This window comes from Macaca nemestrina, chromosome 1 (assembly GCF_043159975.1).
Source record: "Macaca nemestrina isolate mMacNem1 chromosome 1, mMacNem.hap1, whole genome shotgun sequence".
In the NCBI taxonomy this organism is placed as follows: domain Eukaryota; kingdom Metazoa; phylum Chordata; class Mammalia; order Primates; family Cercopithecidae; genus Macaca; species Macaca nemestrina.
The window spans coordinates 157287064-157310874 of NC_092125.1; the positions used below are offsets into that span (position 1 = coordinate 157287064).

Genomic DNA, 23811 nt, shown 5'->3' on the forward strand with positions numbered 1-23811 from the left:
ATAAAGCTGATCCATGAGAAAGAGTAATTAGTGCCATTTTAAATAACTTTGTTCAGGTGTCACTGCTGCACTATTGATAAAACTAAAACTGGAAATTACCTAAATATCCAATAATCAAGTATTGACGTATACTGAGTATTGCGTTTTAGGCAATATTGATACTAGGTTTTAAATGTGTTGACATGGGGAGATGTTCATAATAAACTTGAAGGATTTAAAACATATCATGAAAGATTAAGTATAGTATAATTGCATTTGTAATGTGTATGTATTTATCACACATATAAAATCATACATAACTCACATAAATACACATACATACATGGATATGAATATGTCTCCCTAAGTCTCTTTTTTCTTCCTCCATTCCCTCTCACCTGAAATTCCTCACAAACACTTAATATAACCAGTCTCTCAAAGTAGGACAAAGGGAAGAAAAAGGACTAAACAGGTGAAACCAGAACCCTTCAGCAAGCAGAAGGAGAAAAAATAAGAAACACATATAATTCTTGTCTCCTCATAAAAGACAACTATAAACTGTTTCTAATCATTTTAGGTGACTTGAGGGCATTGATTTAGAAATTTTAAAAGTCTATTTTTCATGCATCCCACCTTCTCCATTTGTCTTTTCCATGACAAGCTGAAGTAATTTCCACTTCTCTGGTATCGTCAGTTGAGCTAACATGCATAGAAGTGCCCACTACAGCACCCAACGCCTGGTATGACCTCAATAGATGTTTCCTTCCTCCCTTACTGCCAATTTGGTCTAAAAATGTGTTAATGATCTTAAGTAATAATGAATCCAGGCCACATGAATTCACTTTGAAAATTCCTCAATAGGCAGTATAATTGAGTAGCAAAGTGAAGTTTGAGACCTTCCCAAGGACCAGACATTTGAAAATGAGAACAAGATGCTGAATAGGCCCAAGCCACAGCCAGTTTGTAGTCATTATTCTCTGGACCTGGCTCCAGCATTCTGATTAAACAGAAGGGTGCTGTCTGTTGGCCAGGTTTCATTTTCCGACACTCTTCCCAGTGATCTTGGCCCCACTTGAGTCCCCATCTGTGTGCCTTTGAACACTGTGCATGCTCTGTGCAGATGAGGAGTGCAGGCACACTGCTGGACGAGCTACCCACACACTCCCCAGCAGGCTGCAGGCATCTCTGGCCAGCTTCCCTGCTGAAAAGCGCTGGGGCTGCAATCCAATGGCTCTCTCAGGGTGGAACCAAATGAGAATATATTTTATGACATTCATTCACCTCTTTACTACATTAATACAGAAAATGAACTCATAATTAAGTGTGCATTTGTTTAATGTTATTTTTTCCTAAGGCCTTTAAGAGAGAAAATTTGCAAACAAAGAAAAAAATCTATATCGATTTCAAGGCAATATCTCAGGGCAATAATATCTTCAGTTAAAAGGGAAAAATGTTTGAATTAAGGTGTCTGCACAAAAATATCAGTTAGTGGCTCTGCTACTTACTATCCATGAGACTTTAAACAAGTTATTAAACCTCTCTGTGCTTCAGCTTACCAATCTGCAAAATGAGATAGTAATAGTAATTACTCAAAGGGTTATGATGATATTAAAGAGTTAAATGTATGAAGTGCTTAGAACAGTGCATGGCATAAAGTGAGCATAATATAAATGTTTGACTGATAAATAAATGCATAGTTGGGTGGAGGGAAGTAAGGCGATATTCAGTGAGCATCTACTCTATTTTAGGAGATTTCATGTATTATCTCATTTGCCTCTATGATCAATTTGTAAATGAGTATTATTTATTGACCTTATTTTATAGAAAAGGTTCAAGTGGAATAAAGTGACTTGCCCAAGTTTGCATGCTAGTAAATGACTATGGGATTTATAAAGAAGTCTGAGTCCAAATCTTTGTAGCATACTATGCACGTAACATTATTTAATTCTAAATTCTATGCCCATTATTTCATTTAATTCTTACAAGAATCCTTTCTGATAAGTATGTAGCACCAGCCCTTGTCTCTACCCATATAGTGCATTCAACTCAACTCAATCTTCTGTCTCTGGTGGCAGTAACAAGTATGTGTAACAGAAGGTCACAGTGCTCACCCCAGCTGAAACAGGTATGGATTTAGCTTCCCTAGTGGCACATTAGGTATTCATTTACCAAAAATGATAAATGCTGAAAGTACTATGCAAGAAATATAATCTATCTACCCGAACTGGAAAGGACTAGTAGTTAGCTCTAGGAAGAAAAGAGAGACACTGGAGAGTAACAGTCGCCAGAATTTCCGTACTCTATTATCAACATATTTTTGAGAATATACCCGAAATGTACTCAAACAAAAAGTAAGCAGTAACAACTGATGAACTAAAATAAATAGGATTTCTGAAACTGTCTCTAACTTTCCACTGAGGCAATCACTAATTCAGAACATAGCAAAGGGTGGAGTAGAGAAAGGGGCGACTGGAAAAGAGAACAGAATAGGGAGAATGAAGTCAAGCTGAGAAAGAAGCAAGAGAGAAACGGCGAAGGAGAAGTGGAGGGAGAAGGGAAGAACAAATAAGAGAACGAAAACTGAGAAAAGGAGCAAGCACAAAAGAGAAAAGGGCAAGATGAGAGAAAAGGAAGAGAACACAGGAGAGAGAACCAATGTTTAGCAAGCACCCCACTTTCTCCCGAACTCTTTATGATAGGAAAACACACAGAACTCCTCCAGTCGACTAACCTCTATCTGTGCGCTGTTTCTCAAGTTGCTTTTAAAAAGAGGATCTCTACTAAGTTTTGTGAACTTTCTTCCTAATGCTTCATATTTCTTTTCTGAATTCTGAGGAGATTCCAGTAACGCTCCTGAGGTCCAGTGTGCCTGGTACAGGAGTCACAGTTGAGCTCTGGCTCTAAAACCTGAGGAGCCCTCCTGAGGAAGTGGCTACCATGGACGCCACTTCCGCCTCCGGCAGCTGCTGGCAGACATGACTCCAGGCACTGCAGCTCTGAACCAGCTCAAGTGCTGCACTCACTTGATTATGGCCACTACTGCCTCTGACAAGCCATCAAGAATACTAATCATCCTTTCCCACAAAGGCTCCTCTTTCCCGTTTCTTCTGTAACAACATTCCCCCCACCCCCGAAACTCTGGAGGCCTGTTGGCTTGCGCAGGTTGATTGATAACAACTGTGTCTTTCAGCAAACGATTCCACCCCTGAGGATCACAGATGGCGAATGACTTGCGGTAATTTTCTTACCAAAGAACACGGGGCTCAGGCATCTAAGCCATATTCAGCAGAGAATCCTTTCCAGTCAGATCCACAGAGGAGGCTTTTCGCAGCCATAAGCTTTCACTTGAGTTGTTATCAGAGTTTTCCATCACTGACTGTTTAAGAAAATATTAAAATGACTCCACATAAACTGCTGCTCTACAATTTCAGTTCCCCTGCCTGGTTGTGTGTGCCCAAATGCAGTCTAGGGGAAGCATGTTGGTGCTGTCTGCTGTCTCTCTCCTCAGGTGTGCAAAATCTCCCTGGGAGCCAAGGGGCCTCCTCAGTCAGCAATGGTGACAAGAAGAGATGGATAAAGTTGTATCAAATGTCTGCTGACCTTAGTGAGGGGAGACAGAGCCACATAATTGTCTACAGAAAGGATTATCCATTCTGGGCATTGTACTCAAATGCTTAGAAAATTCTGAACATTCGTCTTGCCTGAGGGAAAGTACTACGCAATGAACAGAACCATTTTGGTGTGAAATCCACCTGATTTTAAATCCTGACTTTACCATAAACACATTAGCTCTGTGACTTTGAGCAAATTACTTGACTTTCCTAAACCTTGGTTTCCCTTGTCATGAAAATAGGACAAATAACACCTAACTTGGGATGTTGTGGTGAGGATTAAATAAGATTATGTAGGTGTGGCAGGCAAATTTACTAAAATTACTTTTAAATTGCAACATTTTCTGTTTATTTTTCTTTTCTTCTCCATTCAAGCAGACAGACAAAATCTCTTTCATTCTCTGCATCAGGGATTTGGTTTCCTCAAAAAGTAGAGGTAACCAGATATCAAAGGCTCTTCCTGACTTATGTAAAGACTGAAGTCCATTAAAAAAAGAATGCCTAGCAATAATGAGAGTACATGATACTGAAAGATATCATTTATTTTAGCAACGAAAGACACTGATGATCTAAATAAGTAGATTTGGATAGAAATATAGATAGAAAGACTCAACATTATAATGTTACAAAGATATCAACTCTTCCCCAAAACTATAAATTTAATGAAATTTAATAAAGATATTAAAAATTTCCAAGCCAGTTATAAAATTTCTGTAGAAATGCAAAAGGCCAAGAATGACCAAGACATTCCTGAAGAATAAGGTCTAGGGGTGAGAATGTGGGAGGAGACTTGTGTAACCAGACTTAAAGCTTATTGTAAAGGTATAGAAGCTAGTGGCAGTATGGTACTGACTCAAAGACAACAGAACAAAGGCACACCACAGACAGCCCAGAAATAAATCCAGGCATATGGGGAAATTTGGTAGATGACAGAGATATTATTACACATTATTGGGAAAGGTAAATGATGCTGAGACAATTAATAGCCATATTAAAACATAGATGAAATAAGACTCCTTCATGTTAAGTTAAAGACATATATATGTATATTTGTGCATACACAGGTATATAGAAATATATGTGCATATATATATATAAACATATACATATATGTCTTTAACTGACCTGTTATGAAGGAGGGGGTCTTATTCCATCTATTTTTTTGAATATAGAAATTAATTGTTTCCACTTATATTTTCCCAATGATCTGAAATGTCATCTACCAAATTTACATATATGCATGGATTCATTTCTGGGTTTTCCATTGTGTCTCATTGGTCTGTCTGTCTTTGTGTCAGTACCACACTGCCCAAATATATCAGTACCACATTGCCCAAATATATAAGCCCATATGTAAATACACACACACACACATGCATACTCAAATATATATGAAGTTGGAGTAAAAAATAATTTTAAAAATAAGACACCAAAATATCAACCATAAGGAATAGTTTGATAATTTGGCCACCTTATTTTTTTAGTTTATTAAAATAATTTATTTCAAAAAGTGAAAATGTACATTGCAAATTGGGAGAAGATATTACAACATGTATAACTGACACTGGATTAGTAAGCAGAACATACAAGAACTACAAATCCATTAAGAAGGGGAAAACAACACAAAATCAAAATGGGTAAAAATCATAAACAGACATTTCACAAAAGATGAAATAAAAATATCAATTAAAAATGCAAATATTCTCAGCCAAACTGATTTGCCAAAACGGTAAACTGAACTGTAAAGCATAAATTCATACACACCAATTTGACAACTTTTAAAAATGCTGAAAAAACAAGTGTTGGCAAAGATGTGGAAAAACAGGACTTCTTGTATTCTACTTATATTGAAAATATTATTTTATTTTGGAAAATAATTTTGCATTATATAGTAACATTAAAGACTGCTCATGGTTTCATTAGGCAATGCCATTCTTAAGTATGTATGTACATTTGGGCACCCCTTCCATGCAGGCACAACAATGTATAAGAGAAGATTGTCAGCATTATTCCTAACACTGCCGAACTAGAGTCGACTTAATGGTTCACCAACAACACATAGACAAGTGAACTGTGGTTTAATCACACAATGGAATACTATATCACAGTACAAACTAAGAAATAGATTCATCCACCAGCATGGACGAATTTCAGAAATCATGTGGAATCAAAAAGGCAAGTGGCAGAAGAAATACACATAGATTATATCATTAATGCAAATCTAAAATCATGCAACACTAAAAAATACACAGTTTAGGATTGTATACATAAAAGGTAAAATTATACAGGAAAGCAAGATACTGATAAACACAAATAAACCTTATCCCTGTCAGGGGATATAGGAGGCATGGCTAAGGAAGTTTAAAAGGGGGCTATGAAATCGCATTATATTTTTATTTATATATCTTACATGTTTTTTATATATATATATTACATATATAAAATATTTCAGAATAATTTTAATTTACTTATGTGATGCAATGAAGGTTAATAAGATGTTAGTAGAGGTTTGATGGAAGTTATTACGAAAGAAGGATTGTTTAATATTCTGAAAAGTTATCCAAAGCCATTGTGTCTCTCTACTGGAAGATGTGGGTTGCAAATATAAAACCTGGAAATGCTAGCTATTTCCCCTTCATAAAGGAATAGATCTCAGATTCAATGTCATATCACAGTCAGAAAACATTAAGGAAGAATGAAACTAGTACTTTGATAACACTGTTGAACTGCTGAATCAAACCAGTCTTGAAGCTTGTACCACATGTGACCCATTCAGATACTCAAGACAGTAAATACTCTTATTTAAAATACATGATAGGGAAAGAAGATAATGTTCTTAAATACTAGCCAGCAATCAAGAAAATAAAACAGTAGAACCTAATGCTAGGTATACTCAGGAAGACTTCTGTAGTAGAGGGAGAGAGAATCAGGAAGACAAATAGAAAAAAAGGTTTACACCCCATCCCCACCAGTAGAGACTCAATTATTGCCCACAAAGCATCCTGAGGGAAGACCTTAGGATAGATCCTGGGTACTGTTTGAGTCAAGGGGCAACTAGCCAAGTGTGACAGATGAACAATGACCAGAATTTTGGCATGGTACTAACAGGTCGGTGCAGAGCTCCAAGAAGGGCCAAGGTTAAGCTTCCTGCCACCTGGGAGGGATGGGGACATTAAAATCAGAGTTCAATATTTCAAAAATGTGAAATGTTCTATTTCTTGCATATCTGAGTTTACGGACTAAGATTCAAATCTGCTACATAAGCAAAGTGCCCAACAAAGAATTTCCGAAAGCAGGCCTTGGAAGACACTAGTGTCCCTTGAAGGAGGGTTTCATGCTCATATAGGTTTAAATGTTGTGTACTACAACTTGTGCTTATTGATTCATATTGCACCTTAGCATATTAAAGTCCTGCAATGAATCTTTTCCTAAATGCCTTTGAGCAATGAACATTTCTAGAGAAACATCTATCAGAAGCCGAGAAGCTGGAATTGCACTTAACACATCTTGGAAAACACAGTCTCCGTAGAGCATAGTCAGCTTCTCTGTCTACGGGGACATCACACTGTTATTCTCTCACTCAGTACACAAAGCAGAACCCTGGGCTCCATTTATTGCAGTCTCAGACAGTGACATTTTTCCATCTTCCAGTGAAGAAATGGCCTTCTGCCAGGTCTGAAATCACAAGATGAATTTCGACATTCCCTGAATTTGAGTGCTTCTGCTGTCACAGTAACAAACTGTTGGTGAAAGGTTTTACCAGTAACTGTTAAATCACATAAGTTTGTCAGGACAACGGTAAGAGAGTACCCTGGGAAAGCACCCCACTCCACCCCATTCCTTTAAAATACCTATGTATGCATTTACTGTTTCTGGCAGAGATTAGAAATCAGACAAAGAGGACTGGGGCTAGCATTTAAAAAATAATATGAGAATTTAATAAGTTTAGACTACAGAATTGCTGACATTCTTGTATTGATTGAAGGGGTTTAGGCTGCAGAAATAGCTTTCACTCATGTTCCACTCAAGGTTCTTGAATTACTTACTTGTAGATTCCTGATGTGAAATGATGAGTAATGGGTAAGGAGGCTGATCAGAGATAAGATTGAGCAAAGTGAAATGCCTGAATTACAGGAGGTTGGGAGAGATTGGGGGAAAAGTCATAAAAGATTGCACAAGCTTGCTATAAGCCACCATGCTGTTAAAATAGTTACACATTTGGGTCCTCTAACATCCCTTCACACAGCAGGTATGTTTTTAAAAGGGTAAATTAGAATTTTTATAAAAATTTTAAAAATTTAAGATGGGATGGAAAGGTTCAAAGACTAATAGGACATAAACTTGCTTATGTATAATCATATATATATATATACGTATAATGTACCCACAGGTGCACACATGCATAATTGATCCATAGTTTGAAGAAGTTTTTATTATTAAGATTTTTTAAGATGACACCTAAGCAAAACTCTCTTGAACTATGAATGTACTTTGCAAACATTAGAAAGGAAAATATGAAAATATTAACGATGCCTGACTTTGAATGTTGTGATTATGGCTAGTCTTTTTCTCTCTTTTAGTTTTATATATACTCCAAAGTTTCTGTGATAAATGGGACTCTCACCTGTGGGCCATAAAACATGTTACCACTGGATGAAGCAGTGAGATTTTTAACAATAGACTCCCATAGTATATAAAGCACAGGAGTGGCACAGAGAGTATGCGTGGAGGGAAGTAAACTGCCAGATACATCGTTCCAAAACATAACTATAGCAAAATTTACTTACATATCTGATGAGTGGACATTTAGATTGTTACCAACTTTTCCTATTATAAATAAGACTATGATATAAATTTTTGCCCAAACTTTAGCTTTTGTATTTTTTAGAATGAAGTCCCAAAAGTGAGATTCATGGATGGATGAATATAAGCATCTTAAGGCTCTCAATGCATGTTGCCATATTGTTTTTCAGACTGATATGCCATGTGATGTTAATACCAGGAATATGTAAACAGGTCTGTCTTAACTTACTGACTTTACGTATTAAAAATTTTATTTAGTCTTTACCAATCTGACAAACAACAACAAAAAAAAGGTTTTCATTTTAGTTTAACTTGTCTTCTTTGATTACTAGGAAGTTCTACCTTTTCTTGGAAGTTTACTTGCCATATTTGTATTTCCTCTTTCATGAATTGTGAGCTCTTCCTCGCAGCTCTATTTGATGCTAAGGGATTTTTATCCAAGAAAAATATAACTTTTCACAGTAAGGTTGTTAACCTTTTATTCAATATTTATGGTGAATATTTTTCTGGTTCCTGTTTTAATTTGCACGTGATAAATCTTACTTGGTTTTTTTTTCGTATTTTTTCATTGCTTTTAAGGTTTTGAAAAGTTTCTCTATCAGAGATAAAATAAATATTGGCTAAATTTCCTTAGATTTTTAAAAAGTATTTTCTGTTTAAATTTTAATCCATGTAGATTTTTATTTCTGTCGACAATGTAAAATGAAAATACAATTTAATGCTCCCCTGGATAGCTAATCTTCTCAACATCCTTTCCCTGGCAATACCTTCTTTATCAAATATATCAAATTATTCTATATACCAAGATATATGTCTTTTATAATAGAAAAGAAGCTATTTTTAAAAATATTTATAAATGCAGGACTATGAGTGACCCCTTTGAACAGTGTTTTAAATGGTCACTCCTCTCCCCACAGGTAAAGTACCCCTGTTATGTTACATAAATACTGATCCACCTTAAGTATCCATCAAAATGCCAAAAGCAAAAGATAGCCAGCCCTCAGTTCCCATTTTACATAGGCCTTCTTTGTTAGTCTTCCTCTCTCTGCTGTGATCCACCAAACTAGGGAGGAGGCTAAGTTAGCCTATTCTTTCATTGCTCACAATTCCTAGAGCACAAACTGCCAATCAGTAAATTCCAAGGGTGTTCTTTGGGGGTGGCTGGGACAGCCAAGGGCTCACAAGTTTTAAAAGATGACACCTGATGATATAGATGAAGAGAAGAATAAAATGGACCCATCATGCTGCACCAATGGGAAAATAAAAGAAGATTCTACATGGGTGGCATCCATTCAGAGCGGCACCAAGGTGGAAACGCTGTTCACGGTTCAAGTACAGATGTAATGAATGAACTCTGAACTACAAATAAGGAAGCCTGAGGCTTTGATCCTAATTCTGCCCCTAATGACCTTGGCTAAGTCGATAAACTTTGTAAGACCCCATATCTCTCATCTGTAAAAAGAATGGGCTTGATTCTTACAGGATGTAGTTTAGAAGTTCATAGGCCAATTGTACAGATAAAATTTGTCTTGAATGGTGTTTTAATTTTTTTTCTTTTTTTTTCCCGAGACGGAGTCTTGCCCTGTCACCCAGGCTGAAGTGCAGTGGCGTGATCTCAACTCACTGCAATCTCCACCTCCCAGGTTAAAGCGATTCTCCTGCCTCAGTCTCTCGAGTAGCTGGGACTACAGGTGCATGCCACCACGCCCAGCTGATTTTTGTATTTTTAATAGAGACGGGATTTCACCATGTTAGCCAGGATGATCTCAATCTCTTGACCTCGTGATCCACCCACCTCAGCCTCCCAAAGTGCTAGGATTACAGGCATGAGCCGCCGTGCCTGGCTTTAATTTTTTTAATGTAATAAGACAATGGACCCTGTTTCTAAGAGCCCCTATTGTCATGCAGCTAGTTTCACTCAGTTGTGCTACCTACCTGGCCTCAGAAGAGGTCTAAATGATCTGTAAAATCTCTCTCAGCTTTATTAAAAGGTCCAGTTTATTGGAAATCCACATTGGCTGTGCTTTTAAAATACACCCCAAATCTAACCTCTTCTCATCACCTCTACTGCCACCACCCTTCTCCAAGCTGCCTGCCCGGACTTTTGCAATGGGTTCCTAACACTTCTCCATGCTTTTCTGCAGTCTCTTCCCAAAGCAGCCGGAGTAGTCTTTCTAAAGCATAAATAAAGTGGTCACTGTCACTCAACTATCACTTAATCAAGGACACCTAATCTGACTTCCGTGTTTTAAATAGCAATCCCTTCTTCTAAACTCTTGATCACACTTGCTCTGCTAGACTTTCCAGATAGAATTGTCTCCTTCTCACATACTATATAATGTGTTCTTATATGTTGTGAGTTTTGTTTTGTTTCTGATCTGTTTTGTCCCAATAAAGCATAAGACCACTGACGACAAGCATTTTTGTCCATTTTGCTTAGTGGTTACTATAGCCCTAGTGTCTAAAAACCTGGCACAGAGTGGGTACTCAATAAATAATTGTGAATAATTATGAACTTATCAATAATTCTTTTCTCCCTCCTAGAATAAATTCTTCTGATTCCAAGAAGTGGCATTTCAAAATGGAGATTGGATCCTCTTCTGGAACCTCTCCCATTACAGCAAACCACTTTACACCCATACCACAGCCTGCAAAATTCTCAGCAAGGAAGTCCCTTGACAAATCAACAAGAATTGGGGAGACTTTATGTAATAAGCATAAAGGCAGCCCGCAAAGACACGAGTTCAAACAAGAAGGAGACTTCTTTTCCACAGCCATCAAATAAGGAATCAATATGAGGATCAATTTATAAAACAAACAAGGCAGCCCGTCCCAAATGCAGGCTCAGGGATGCTCATATGAAATAGGTCAAAGTTCCATGGTATCATCTATGTTCTTTGAGCCTGTTGTCCCTTGGGGCCATCTGCAAGTCTGTTTGCTGAATTCAAACACACTGACAATAAAATCCTACATTTCTCAAGAGTAATACATTCTCTTTCAAAGACTAGAAAAGGTCAGCCCCCTGCCCCCAAAACCTGAGCTGCTTGCAACAGCTTTCAGATAAATCTCTTTTGAGTATGGACTGAATGAGGACACGCACCCCTCACAGAGGTGACCTGTCTTACTGAGGATGGACATTTTCTATCTATACCTGGTGTTCCTAGTCATTCCCACCCTTCCCCTCCCTCTCCGGGGCATGTCATTAACTGAGGGTGTGGCTCAAATCTGGCCACAGACTTGGATTTCATGGACCACTATGGATTTCAGTTTCATTATAACTGGGTAGCTACCAAATGAAACTATAATTTAGAAATGAAACAATAGAGAGAGACAACAGGAACCATTCTAAGGTTGCCAACTTTTTTTTTTTTTTTTTTTTTGATGGAGTCTCGCTCTTGTCACCCAGGCTGGAGTGCAGTGGTGCGATCTCGGCTCACTGCAACCTCCGCCTCCCAGGTTCAAGCAATTCTCCTGCCTCAGCCTCCTGAGTAGCTGGAATTACAGGCACCTGCCACCATGCCTGGCTTATTTTTGTACTTTTAGTAGAGACGGGGTTTCGCCATGTTGGCCAAGCTGGTCTTAAACTCCTGACCTCAGGTGATTCACCTGCCTTGGCCTCCCAAAGTGCTAGGATTACAGACATGAGCCACCATGCCCGGCCAGTTGCCAGCTTTTCATTTTGTCAAGTAAATATACCCAATGAGATATTTTGGGACAACCAGAGAAAAAAAGTACATAATCTCAAAATAAGTTCAATAATTTCAACTTTATGAATTCTTTATTTTTTCTCAGCATGTCAGAGAAATGTTCTCAGGAACCACTATTTGGTGGGTATGGATGCAAATGTCCCTGAATCCCTTATCCAGAATGATAACAGCTCTGCATGAGGCTTTATTGGGGAGCACAGAGATGACTCTAAATTCACGCTTCACAATAGGGGGAAACAGAGGACCTCTGCCTCTCTGGGTTCCAGGCACACATACATTATGGCATCCCCTCTAAGTCAAAGCGCTGAAGAGCAGTTAGAATCTGGGAGAGAAGACAGGGCTCATTGACAAGGTCTCAGATTTTGGAGGGTGTATTCATAGTGGATGTGACACAACCCAGGGTCTTTAGATAACTAGACAACCAGTTTTCCTTTTTTCCAGTCTTTTCAAAATCCTTCAACAGCTTTTACTGATCAGCACATGGCATGTGGCCTTATACTAAGAAAGCCACAGTAGAACAGTCAGTTCCATTACAACTGGATACCTACCAAATGAAACTTTAAAGCAGGTTGTGCATACCAGTGGTGCACACACTGAATATGGCACCCAAATATGTTTTCCAGGTTAGGGGAATCACCAAAGATATTCCCACACTTTAACTGTCTATGTTTAAATATTGTGAAGTTTGCCTAAGACTCTATATTTCTAACTTCTCTTGAAATGTCTGAAAATTTGGCAACAAAGGGCCCTCATTCCAGCATGGCCACAAGTGACTGCAGATGTGCAGGGATGAGCCATGCCCTCTTCCCTTGGCTGAGTCATTATATTACATTACTTGCCTGGCGTCAGGAAACATCCATGTTGGCAAATTCTGGCTTAGTGTATATTTATACTCCACATAATCCCTAAAAGGATTGAAAGAAACTTAGAAAGACAGACAACAAGGAGGAAGGGGGAAGAGGGAGAAAAAACAATTAGATAGAGCCATGAATAGGGTCATGACCCACAGTATCCACCACACAATTTTATACACTTTCCTGGACATCGGCTGCAAATTTGGGTCCAGGCTTCTTCACAGCTGACTGGAGTTTAGAGTCTGAGACCAAAACAAGTCAAATTCCCTCCCTCTAGTGAAATACAATTTTGCTGTAGTAGTAACATTAAATGCCATGCAGCAATAAAACGTGAAACAAAGGATAAGACAAGGTGGCATGAAGGGCCAAAATGTGTGGTCTTGGGGGTGACAGAGTGATCTGGGAGGTCCCTAGTGGGAGAGGACAATGGCGAGGAATGAGTAAGATGGAGAGATTTGACAAAGTGGCCCTCAGCTACAGAAGATGGGTACGTCGTGGTTAGGTAGAGCACTCTATCAGCGGTGTAGAGGAAAACACAATTGTGTCAAAACAACCGGAGAAAAGCCTGTCAAATTCATTCAGCCATCAGGTAATGCCCTTAACTTCCAGCACATCTACTTTTCTTCCTCAAGTATTTTCTTTATTTGGGTTGCTGTCAAACTATGGGAAATTCTAAGCTAGTTAGAAATGAAATGCCTCTTAGAGTTCAGTGCATAAGTACCTCAGCTCTGAGACTTGGGGATCCAATTTCTATCTCTCTCTTCAAATCAAGACCACTCGTGCATGGCTTGACCGACTTGTTTTGTGTGGGGGCTGGAGGGAAAGGCTGACTGCCACCAGGCTGCGCTCAGAAAGGAAAGGTCCCACACATTGTGGCAGTCTCAGTCCCCCTGGCTCTGGTGCCCCAGTGAAATAGATTGCTTCTGCTTTCTCTCTGTCAAATCTGCATCAAGCATCATCAAGACAAATTCTGGCAACTACTTACTGGACAATCCCACCTCTATTTCTGCATGTCACTGATATAGAGTTTTGTGTGGCCTGAGTGAAATTAATGGCAAATCCATTTGGCAAAGCAAAATAAATCCCAAATTAACAAACGGCGCCACTACCACTTTCTGGTTTATTAGTGAAGAAAGATATATTTTGTGCATTTTCTTCAGTTCAATATTTTATCTGTATCAAAATGAGGAACAAAGAGCTCATCACATCAATAATGGAATTTCAAGCAGCCATGGGGATAGGACTACAATTTTCTTCCCTACATAAATGGAGATCTGTGAGTTCTACAGAGAACAGACTCTTTCCAGACGAATCAATTAAAAAATTATAGAGGATTTTGGTCACTAAGTTAGATGGACGTGAGAACATCATATAATTCCTTTTCTCCTCTCTATACTGCAGAAGGTAGAAAGTTGCAATCTTTTTTCATGAGATATTGACTACATCCTCATATCAAAGCAGTCACAGTCATTAGAGAGTCTGCCAGTATTTCTGTAAGAAACCCTGTCTGGGGAGGATTTACAGAATATCAGCTGCTTTCCATTCACAAAGAGCTGACTTTAAAGCAAGGGTCTCAGTTGCCATGAATTCCCTTCATTTGCCTATTACACATAAAGCAAAGCCTTTTTCTGTGGTTTTGACCATTTGCAATCTTACAGAGGTGATAATGAAGGTAACTGTCTACTTCCTCCAGAAAATATATATTTTTTCAAGTCTAAGAATCATAAAGATCAGATTCTTATTCAGTCTCAGTACGAAAATATATTTATCAAAAAATCTGTATTTCATTTTCAGGTAGACCCTGAAGAAAAGGTGGTTAAAAATGCAGTGAGAGTGGCTGCAGATGATCTGCTCTGGTAGAGAGAAAGAAAGAGCAAAGTAGAAGGGAAAGAAAATAAAGCAAGGAAGGCAATTCTGCCTCTTTTGACTTTGGACAGCAGCAGGACAGGGTTTGGGTGGGCTGGGAAGGGAGGTGACAGAGGAAGCAACTTGGCAAGACCATAGCTGAGGTAGATTAGTGACAAAGTCCACAAAGCTTAGCAGGGGCTAGACAGAGGAGACAGAGAGTTCCATGAGTCCAGTAGGCAAGGAGTCATGATCAAAGGGTTGTATATTGAGATTCATAATTGAGGATCAAAAGTTCCAGGACCTGAGTCAAAGAGGTCAGGATGTAGGAAAGAGATCGCAAATTGGCTGTCAAGCCCCACAGCATTTCTGGTCTGGAAGGGAGGTAGGATTCTCCTGAGAAAGTGGGCACTTGGCCAAAGTTGGGAAGCTGGCTGGAGCAGAGGGACTTCGCGTTGGCATTGCCTGTTTCTAGCCGTTTTCGCTCCATTTACCAGACTGCCTCTCAACAAGACCCAAGCCTATCCTTCTATTGGATATAATCCAAAGAAAATATTTCTCTGGGCCACTTAGGGTTGGTCCTATAGAACAGTTGGGCCTGAGATTGTGGGTAGCCACAGAACCTAACACATGGCTGGAGAGACAAATGAGATGAGAGTTCAGGTAATTCCCAACATTCTGGATTGTTTCTGCCCCAAGTGCGACCAAAGGGAGCACAGTCGGTGGCTAGCATAATCACAAGAAGGGTGGCAACTGGAAGCTTAGATGGGTGGCTAAAATCAAGATGGATCAAGTAGACAAGAATTGGAGATAGCACCTACTAAGCCAATTGTTAGACAAGATCCTAAGAGCAACTGTTCCTCTTTTATCTCTAGAGATTAAGTTCCACCCTCTAGGCTTTAGAGAATGTTATCTTCATAGATAGAAAACCACATCCGCTGTTCCAGAAGCCTTTACTCCACATCTGATGATAAGGACTTTGGATCTGAGCCAGGGATGCTGGGTCTTGTCCCAACAAAATAAAGGCTGAAGGTTGCCCTTCCTCAGAGACAACTCCCTTTGAGACCCAACACCTTTCTAGGGCAAGGGCGAGAGTTTCAGCAGTAAAGACTTGGAAGTATCTACCGACCTACTTGATAGAGTCATCCTTATGCTGAAGAAGACAGCACAGCCTGGGTAATAGAGCCCTGGGTTCCTGGGAAAGGGAGTTACTCATGTAGTGCTCTGCCTCCATCCCTACCTCGTTTATCACTGAGTTCCCTGCAGCTATGGGAAAGTTTGCCAGAGAGACGGTGCCCAATAACATATGGTGAATGAACAAAAAATTCAACAACATCCAGTTTTCTGTTGCTACCTATTTCCAGTTAGTTAAGTACCCCCGAGCACTATAATTTCTTTCTCTGTAAAATGTAGGAAATTTGAGCATAACCCAGAAATTTATGAAGAATGTGTTATACAGCTCATTTGCTTCAAACCTGTAGCATGGCACTTCTAACTATGATCCTCAGACCATCCACCTGTGCAACTGCAGACTCCTAGACCCTGAGCAGATCTACTGCACCAAAATCCTCGGGAAGCAGGAATGAGCACAAGAATCTGAAGCTTTCGCAAGCAATGTAGGTGATACCTATGCACACAACTATTTGAGAAACACAGAGACTTACATTTACGAAAAAATACTACTTTCTAGACCCTAAGCTTGAGATTTTATATATTCATTTAATCCTTACAATTACTCTATGAGGCAAGTATTACTTTCCTGATTTTCTAAGTAGGGAAACTGATTCAAACAAGGTTACACAGTCAATAAACAGCTGAGCCACGGTCCATCCCTGTGATAAATAAAGGATTCTGAATCTCATTTTCAGTATTTTAAAAAAATTTTGATAAAAGTGTATGTTTGTAATAAAGAGCTGAGAGGAAATATGGTTGCATTTGGTGGGTACGAAGCTTCTTACAGCCTATCAAAGTTAGAGAATTGGGGAGAGAAACACATGGAGGGGAAGGGAAATAGCAACATGAACAAGCAAATGCAATGCTTTTGCTCTGAAGTTAAATGCTACAGTTGAATTTTGTACTCTTGATTTAAAATGATTAGCAATGCTGGGTTACTATTCTATAACATGCTTAGGACATGACCTTGTACCAATATCACCACCGCATGTAACAATCAAAACCTGCCTACAGATGACCTGGATAGCTGATACAATCACTGTTGGTCTCAAAAAATTTAATTGTGCCATAAAAAGAGGCATGATTCATTGGAAGCTGCCATGTCCAACTTTATCTGTGCTTACCCTAGCCAAAATGGCCTTTTTTCTCTTCAAGGTAGGTACCACCATCAAATATCACCTGTGGAAGTACTCCTGGAGCTAAATGACCTTGAGTTCTATTGTGATGTGGTAAATGGTCTCTGGATGTTCCTGAAAGAGTTAACTTCCTTCATATAATCAGGAATAGATAACTTACTTTTTTGTGATCCAAAGGAATAAAGGCCTTAAAAGTACCACTGTCTTATCAAGAAAAATTTCTAACTAATATAATCTAGTTTTAAAAAAAAAAAAAAAGCACTAGAGTTACAGTCAAGTGTCTTGAAGTATGGCTTTATCACTAATCAGTTGGTGTTGTTAGGGTCAAAAAAGACTTCTCCATCTGGTTTTAATCACCTGTCACACTATCCACTACTACTATTTCAGAGGGGTTTAATGGCTCTATTAATTCAATAAGTATGAAAGAGCTTTGAACACATAAGGTGTTATTCTAATGTGATAACTAAGTATTATGTCTGAACAAAACCAGGTTTAGGTTTGCATTCTAGGAACTCCCAGCACTCTTCCCCTCCTTCTACTGAACTATTCCACTGGAAGCTATTCCATATACCACCTTGAAGGATAGATTTAGGTAAGCGATTCCTGCAGGGTACACCGAGCACCTCACAGAAAGAGACATTTGAAGTGCAAATTATTATTTTTATAGAAGATATTACAAGAGCAGGGCAGCAGTTACTACAATTACTATTCAGTGAAGAATCTCCTTAAGTGCATATGGCAGACGTGCTTGGTGAACCCAAGTATTTTCATGGGTCTTAAAGGTTTAAACTAATAACACCTACATAGTTACTGAAGATCATTTGATGACTATAATATAGATAGACAGATAGGTTCATTACTACAAATGAATTCAGTGCAATATGAAGAAAAATTGAAGCTACTACTATTATGCTGACGCGGCTGCCTAGAGCTAACCCCAACTCCCTCCTGACACTTTCCCTGCTTGCTCTAAGTAATAGAATTTCAGGCTATTATCTACTTGCTGAGAAGTTTCCTCATCTGCAAAATGCGGGGAATAGAGGTAATCTCCATGGCTCCTTCCAGCTGTATGAGTAGACAATCGTTTCTGTATATTGTACAAAATAATAACAGTGAATGTCTTATCCAACTAACACAGAACTTTGGATAACCTTCTCTTATCTCCCTATTTCAACTTCCTGATTACAGCAGTTACATTTAATATGATTTGTCCATCCAATGCCTTTTAGTTGCTGTTCTAGTTCAAACCTCTTCCTACCTTGACTAAATATCATTCACGTTCAGAAATGAAAGCTCATCAACAGATAAAAGGTGGTTTTTTTTGTTTTTTGTTTTGTTTTGTTTTGTTTTTTTTAAAAAAAGCACTTCTAAGTCCCACAAGGGGTGACCCTGACTTTGGTTTAATAAGTAACTCTAACAAATCAACAGAAAGAATATGGCGACTGCCAGGGAGGAACAATAGAGAAATATAGTGTTCGGAGGTGCAAAATGTGTTTACCCAGAAGTCTCCAAAAGAATGATAGTGGAGCAGAGAAACCAAATCAATTCCATTGACAAAAAGGTATCTGCTATTGTAGGATATAAATATTGTGTCACTTTTCCAGGTCTTCAATATTACACATCTCAATGACCTCCTTTCTTTGTTGAGTCCACACTTAACTGAGCTACCTTCTGATTAACAGTTCAGTTTCCCAATAACCCCAACACAAGAATTGGGGTGGGGGAAAGAGATGAGGTTACAAAAAGGGATCAGAAAGCTCTTGATATGGAGGTTTTTAGATTTGATACCCATATAAAAAGAATATTACATGATAAGGTAGTTATGATTTATAGATCAATTATAAAAGTATTAGCATATCATATTTATTAGGTATTGGCAGTGTTCCAAGCACTATAAGTGCTTTGCATGCATGGACCCATTTAACCAACATAGTATCTTATGAGGACCATCCCATGCTAATATGAGGAAACTGAAGCTGACAGAGATTAAATCATTTGCCCAAGGTTATGCAGTTAAACAGTAGCAGAGGACTTGAACTATAATCTCTATATTGTTCTTTCAGTTTAATTTTCATGAGGTAGAAACTGAACTGAGTCACCTGCAAATATTCATTCTCTATAGTCATAAGATTAAAGATCAAATCTGGAGCATGATGGTTCAGCTAAGATGCTGTCCCTGAGAGCCTTTACCTGAGGTACTCTTACACAGAATCCTCCTAGGTACAGCCTTTAGATCACCACACAACCCTGGGCTCAATGAGCCTCTAATGAAAGGAAGTGCTTCTTCATCCAGGATATAATAAACATGAATCCAAGAGGTTGGGAAATACCACCTGTGAATGCTCCCCAAAGCTTTGAACGTGAAAGTAAGAAATGTGTGCATGCATGTTTTCAATCTCCAGGGACAGATCCATCCTGAAGGATGATGAACCATGTTCCCTACTCCCCAAAAGCCACTGGATGAAGGTCTAATTACTACCCGCTTGTTTGTCAGTTTGTCTCTAATTCCACTGCCATCTTTCTCCTCCACATTCCTTACCTCAATGTCTAATGACTGCAATAGCCTCTTAGCTGCGTTCTTCCATTCTAGCTTTTACAACATCTACCTCATTCTACCCAGACAGCCAGACCAGTCTCTTGAATATTATTTTCATCATAGCATTTACTTAGATGATCCAAATATCAACATCAAAGAAAGACATTAAAATTGACAAAGCAGTACTCTCCTCTTTTAGCCTTCTGTACATTCCTCTTTTACTCCCTTAAGTATTACAGCAAATGTTCCCAGTTTCTGTATGCATACAACTTTCCATATGAGCACAGCCCAATAAATACATAGTCACCACAGCCTGCCAGGGAATTAGCACAGTGGCATTGGTGTCAGGCAGAGCTGGTTTGGAGTCCTGGTTCCACTAACCGGGGAAAATTTGGTAAATCTTTTTAAGCCCCAAATAGAATATGGAGATAATCAGGGTATATTTCTCACAGGATTACTGTGATGATTAAGGGATCACTGGTAAAGTGTGCTGAGCACATTTTTCTGGGCCACAGTAAGTGCTCAATAAATGGTACCTATTATCACATCATCATTATTAAAGAAATATGACTTAGTGGTTAAGAGCTCAGACACTAGATTCAAAAATACATGGTTCTGGCATATGAAAGGGTAAGGCAAGGTCTCTATAAGTTTCATCCCAGTCTTCTTGCCATGTGAAAAACATTTCCTTGGTAAAACTATTTAAACAACTCCATCCAAGACACTCTCAAAAGGTGGTTTAGTGACTGTTAGAGTACAAATATAGAAAGGAAAAGAAAAATATTGCTCAGAACGGCAGTAGTTTTCCAAACATTTTTTGGTTAACAAATGTTTATGGAGTCTCTACAATGCATTAGGCCAAAAGAAGGGAGTTAGGACCCTCAGAGAGCTCCCATCTAAGCTCCAGTGAGAGGATGTTTCTGCTGGGTTCCAGCAATGCGGCTGCTCTGCTGTTTAGCACCTGCTTCATGCCAGGCTCTGTGCTCAGCCCTGTGTGCACATTATTCTGTTTGTCCTCATGGTCATTCTTTGAGAGCAGCACTGTTTTTCTCATTTTTCATATGAAGAAACTGAGACTTAAAAGAGGTTGTATGGCTTGTGCAGAGACACGTGTTAGGTAAGTGGTAGGGCCAGGACTTGGACCAGAATGGTTGCTGGATGGCTCTCTCACCTAGGAGCTCAACTCCGGGCTTGTGTCTCCTTGTTGTGTAAGCATCACCAACATTCAAAATGGGTCCCATAGTGGTAGAGATGTAAACAATGGAAGCTTTCAAGTAAAAAATTTACTTAACTGGCAACAAACTGGAAGTAACTCGAAAGCCCATCAATAAAGGAATGGTTGAGCATATTATGGCACATCCAAATCAACAAAAGGCTAATTGAATAAATTATAATGTATCCAAACCATATTATGTAGCCATTAAAAGACAGATACTTAAAGTGGGGAGGGGGACTAAACTTCAGTTCGATAGGAAGAATACATTCAAGAGGCCTACTGTGCATCACGAAGATAATAGTTAATAATAACATTATATACTCAAAAATAGCTAAGCAATTCGATTTTAAGGATATAATATAAAAAATTAATTCTTGAGTTAATACATATGTTAATTAGCTTGATTTGACCATTTCACAATGGACTCACATCAAAACCTCACATTGTATACCATAAATATATACAATTTTTACTTGTTAATTAAAATTTTCTTTAATTTTTTAAAAAAGGCACATATTTATTAACTTGGATGGATGTCCATGGTATATTGTTAAGTTTAAAAAGAAAACCTCCTTTCAAAAGAGATTTTTTTTAAACAAGTCTAAGAGGAATAAGAGAGATGGGTAGATATATTAAATGTATTCAGACTCTGCACCTAATTATTTAGACCTGTCCTGATTTATCATAAAACTAACATATCCTTTCAGTAGAAACTGAACCCTGTTAAACACACATGAGGAAGTATAGCAAAGTGATTAACAGCACAAGCTTTGAAATCAGAAAGACCAGGTTCATATCTCATCTCCATGACTTACTTCCTGTGACCTTGGGGAGGTCACTCATCCCTTAACACAATTTCCTCAACTACAAACTGATGATAATAATACCCTATTGCATAGGGCTGTTGTTGCGATTGAATGAAATAATGGAAAGTGCTGAGCACAGTACCCTGTACATAGCAAGTTTCAATAACTGGGGCTATTACTTTAACTGTTATCTAATTGCCTTAAAGATCACACTTTTCTAAAAACAGAAGTCCTTCCACAGATTGACATTCAAAAGGCCACCACCACAAAGAATGCGCTTAGGCTGCCAGGAAGGTACTTGTGAAAGTGTAGGCCAATGAATAAATGGCATTTGATATTCTATTCCAGCATCTTTCCATTTCAGCATTTTCTAACTCAGCAGACACATGGTGCTCTCTGGCTGCGTGGCTTCCCTCCCACATTATCAAACCAGGACTACTCCAAATGTGCAGCGTGGTCCCCAAGGCTTCCTGCTTGCCATGGTCACAGATCACCAACAGGTCTTTGGGTTCAAAGGCCCTGAAGCAGGTAAGGAAATTAGCTCAATGAACACCAGCCAGTTAGTCCATGCTTCAGTCAGAAAAAAAAATAATAATAATAGAAGAAAGCAAAACTAAAGCAAGAGAGATGGAAAAGAAGACAGAAGGACCAGTCTCTGTTCACCCTGCAGAGTGTCATCCCAGGTTCTAGAACAACAATGTAAATGAAGGGGGTCAGTTAAATTTTGGAAAGGGGTTTCTAAATTTTTGGACAACACCAGCTGCTTTGTAAACCAGAAAAAATAAATACAAGCTCATCAACAGTGAAAATGCTACTGCCCCAAATTAATTAAGTTCAACTTCAGAGTATGTGTACTCAGCGCTAGCATTTATACACTAATAGAGAGAAGGGTTATTTTCAAGAAAGGTCACAGCACCCATTTCACTTACAATCTTCGCCACTGCAATCTACAGAATGTTGGTTGCTTTTAAGCTATTTTAAAGGAGCCACTGGTATTAACTGATGGGCCTATTCAAGAGAGAGAGGGCTTAACTTTTACTGGAGAATGATGATGATGGAGGTGGTGATGATGATAATAGCCAACATTTATTGAACACTGACTGGGTGCCAGACATTATGCTAAGTGTTTTACCCAACATTTCATGTGATAGATATTGTCACATGAAACAGGGACACAGGAAGATCAAGTAATCATTCCCACTCAGTGATGGAACCAGGATTTAGATGGAACATGGGATCTCCTCTGAACCCGTGTTCTTACCACTATATTGCCACCCATTTATCTCTAATGTCTCTACTGTATCTGTTATTTGATTTCTTCTGTCATTAGAAATTTCCATTTCTGCAGCTCCTTTTGATTTTTTTGTAAGCATATGGTAACCTAGAGAATTTCAGTCTAACGCTTTTCACCTACGTATTTAATTTTTTCATCTTCTAAAAGAAACCATGACCATTTCAGCTGTCATGATTCTGTATTATTTCAGAACACGCATTCATCTTTTATTTTCCAGAGCGAGGTTTTGTTTATAACATATAAGATAGGGAAACAAAATTGAGAAGGCAGGGAGAATATAAATCTTGTCACAGAAGCAAGATGCTCCCACCACATTTGAAAGCATTTAAGAGTTCTTTGATGCCCTCATCTGACTATAAAATTTTGAACAATGTAAATGTTGACAGTCACAAGTACATTCAAAAAGACTTGCTGAATTTTTTAGGTCTGCCATGTAACCTGGTGATTTCTATTTCTTCAATTACATGATGCATTCTGCATGTAGTATGTGGAACCTGAACCCTTCATTTGGGCTCACTGTGCTTTCTTATAGCCAGATCCTTCTTTCCAGCTAGACTGCAAACCCTTTGAGGGTTGAAGTCACATCTTACAATGCCAGGGTACCCAGCCCTTCCACAGGCCCTTATACATAGTAGCAACTCAAAAGAAGTTTAATCAAGTCAGAAATCATTTATTTTTTGAGCAAACTCCAAACCTCTGAAAGTTGACATTCCAGAATGCATTGCCTACTCCAATATTGCTTCATCCCAGGGGAGCCTTCAAGTAGCAATAAAATTGATTTCTTTGCTAGCAAAACCTGAAACCCTGATGACTCTGGAATTATCATCTGGATATAAACCCATCCATGCCAA

General features: G+C 38.7%; 1 protein-coding gene across 5 annotated transcripts in view; it reads right to left on the reverse strand.

Annotated features, from left to right (window-relative positions):
- The window catches only part of LOC105482673 (ST6 N-acetylgalactosaminide alpha-2,6-sialyltransferase 3), a 576370-nt gene that overhangs the window by 369742 nt on the left and 182817 nt on the right, over positions 1-23811 (reverse strand). Inside the window, exon 1 of one of the 5 annotated variants that reach the window (XM_024793120.2) lies at positions 3228-18438. The exons of the other annotated variants lie outside the window; for them this stretch is intronic. The gene's annotated coding sequence lies outside the window, so the exon portion shown is untranslated. Of the gene's footprint in view, positions 1-3227; positions 18439-23811 lie in introns of those variants that run through there. 5 annotated transcript variants of the gene reach the window in all.